The sequence below is a fragment of the Abrus precatorius genome, unplaced genomic scaffold (assembly GCF_003935025.1).
Source record: "Abrus precatorius isolate BTA unplaced genomic scaffold, Abrus_2018 Scaffold11, whole genome shotgun sequence".
In the NCBI taxonomy this organism is placed as follows: Eukaryota; Viridiplantae; Streptophyta; class Magnoliopsida; order Fabales; family Fabaceae; genus Abrus; species Abrus precatorius.
Window position 1 is genome coordinate 13,808,145 of NW_020874303.1, and position 2,659 is coordinate 13,810,803.

The 2,659-nt window shown below is 40.9% G+C and overlaps 1 non-coding gene across 1 annotated transcript; it reads left to right on the forward strand.

The window, feature by feature from the left end:
• Positions 1 to 1,584: 1,584 nt before the first annotated feature.
• Positions 1,585 to 1,689, forward strand: LOC113856782. The gene has a single exon (XR_003503015.1). It is a non-coding gene; the product is annotated as a small nucleolar RNA R71 (small nucleolar RNA).
• Positions 1,690 to 2,659: the final 970 nt, after the last annotated feature.

The window sequence follows — 2,659 nt, forward strand, 5'->3', positions numbered from 1 at the left end:
CTGGAAAAATGAGGTCATTCACCCTCATTAACACATCCTCCACAAGTCCAGCTGGATGTGTTGTGCTCCTGTTTGCTAGCTGGATGATGACACTTGTGGGCTGTAATGGTCCAAGAGACAAAGATGTGAAGATAGATAAAGGCATAACATTAATAGATGCACCTAAATCAAGCATGGCATTATCTATCCTATTGTTGCCTATAATGCAGGGAATAGTAAACGTCCCTGGATCTTTGCATTTCTCAGGCATGGAAGTTTTCTGCCTCTCAAAAAGAGCTGATACATTCCTCCTCATGTTCACTTTTTCATTACCCTTTAGCCGCCTTCTATGAGTGCATAAGTCCTTAAGGAATTTGGCGTACTTTGGGATTTGCTTGATAGCATCTAACAAGGGGATATTGACTTCAACTTTTCTAAAAGTATCCAAAATTTCTTTATCAACCTCTTCTTGCTTCTTGCTGGGCTGAACCATTCTTTGAGGGAAAGGAATAGGAATAGACCTCTCCTCTTTGTCTACCACTTTTGGTTGACATGGTGCGGGCATAAGTGTAGGCTGCTCTTGGCTCTTAATCTCTCCTCCTTCACCTTCTGTAGCTAAAGTGCAACTAGGATCCTTCTCCTTAGGCATGTCTTGCTCTTGCATCACCTTACCAGGTCTCAAGGTAATGACACTCACATTCTTTGGGTTTGTTACAGTTTGTGCAAGGAGATTGCCTGAACCTTGAGATTGAAGTTGATTTAGGGATGAAGCAAGTTGACCCATTTGATTCTCCAAGGTCTTGATACTTGCTTGAGTCTGTTGTTGGAAGGCCTGACTCTGTTGCTGGAAATTGAGATTACTCATGGTGAGTTGCTTCACAAGGTCTTCCAAAGATGACTCACTCTTTTGAGGTGCAAGAGCTAGTAAAGGGGATGTTTGATGGTGCTGTTGAGATGAAGGTGATGGATGGTGATGTTGTTGGGCTGAATATGGCTTGCTTTGTCCAGCTTGATGCGGTTGGAAATGGTTGTTGGATGGTTGGCTAGAGCCTTGATGCTGTGCATTTCCTCCCACCTTAAGTTAGGATGGTTCCTCCAACCGGGATTATATCTATTGGAAGATAAATCCCAGCTTTGTTGTTGCTGCAGCTGCTGAAAAGGGAATTTATTAGCATAAATATTAGTAGGGTAAGCTTGAGGATTACCTTCCGAAGATTCAGTTTCTTGCAATGTGGGGCAACTATCAGTGAAGTGATCCGTAGATGAACAAATCCCACAAAGCATTGTTGGAATGGATGGAAGTGGAGGTGTATATGCAGCAGAATTCTTTTGGATGGATGCCAACTGTTTTACCATAGAAGTTAACTCATCTAGCTTATGCTCCAGCTTGTGTGAATCTGAAGTTTGAATCTCATTGACACTCCTAGACATGAGAGAATTTTTCCTTGTAGCAAACTGTTGAGAGTTAGCTGCCATATTTTCAATGAGGTTTCTAGCGGCAGCAGGAGTCTTGTCAACTAGGGCTCCCCCACTAGCTGCGTCGATCATGCTCTATCCATTAGGTGTAAGCCCTCATAGAAGTATTGGATTAGGAGCTGGTCACTTATCTGATGATGGGGGCAGCTAGTACAAAGTCTCTTGAAACGCTCCCAATATTCATACAAACTTTCCCTTTCCAGCTGCCTAATACCACATATTTCCTTTCTTATTGAGGCAGCTCTTGAGGCAGGGAAAAATTTTTCCAGGAACAATCTCTTGAGGGTGTCCCAACTTGTAATAGAGCCAGGTGGAAGATAATACAACCAGTTTTTAACCAAATCCATAAGAGAGAATGGAAATGCCTTCAATTTGACATGCTCCTCCGGAACACCTTGAGGTCTCATGATGGAACATACAATGTGAAACTCCTTCAAGTGTTTGTGAAGGTCTTCACCTGCAAAATCATGGAATTTAGGTAGAAGGTGAATTAATCCAGTTTTCAAAACAAAAGGGGCGTCTACATCTGGATATTGGATGCATAATGTTTGGTATGTGACATTCAGTGCAGCTAGCTCCTTAAGAGTCCTCTCATCACTTGCCATTGCTCCAAAACTAGAGTCAAGTGAAAATGTAAAAGAGTAAACAGAAATTGGTGTCACTGATTGCAAAGATGCAGTAGGAGATGATGATGGTTCAGAGTGTTCAGAGTGATCCCTATGTGTCCTAATGTTCCTATGAAAAGTCCTATCAATCTCCTGGTCTAATGGTTACAAATCCCCACGGTTTGATCGGGTCATGCACTAAATATCAACTAACTAAATTGAAAGCAAATTGAGTAAATGAAATAACAAGAACAATTTAAAATCTCTCTGCAGAATTATGCAGCAAAAATGCAGAAAAACAGAGTAATATGCAGCAAAATGAGTGCAGAAAATTGAAAGTGAGTAATTAAAAAATTGCGGCACTTGAATGAAGAAACTGATGTAGAAAATCTTGCAACAACAATGCAGAAACAGATCACAAAATTCGTATGACTTTCAACACAACACAAAAACTCAAAATGAAACAAACACACTAACATGAAGAACACAAAAACAGAGCACTAATCATATCCAACATAAGTTCAGCACCAAAAATTCCCCGGCAACGGCGCCAATTTGATGAAATAAATTTAGCTACTCGTCATGCAAACGATTGTCGT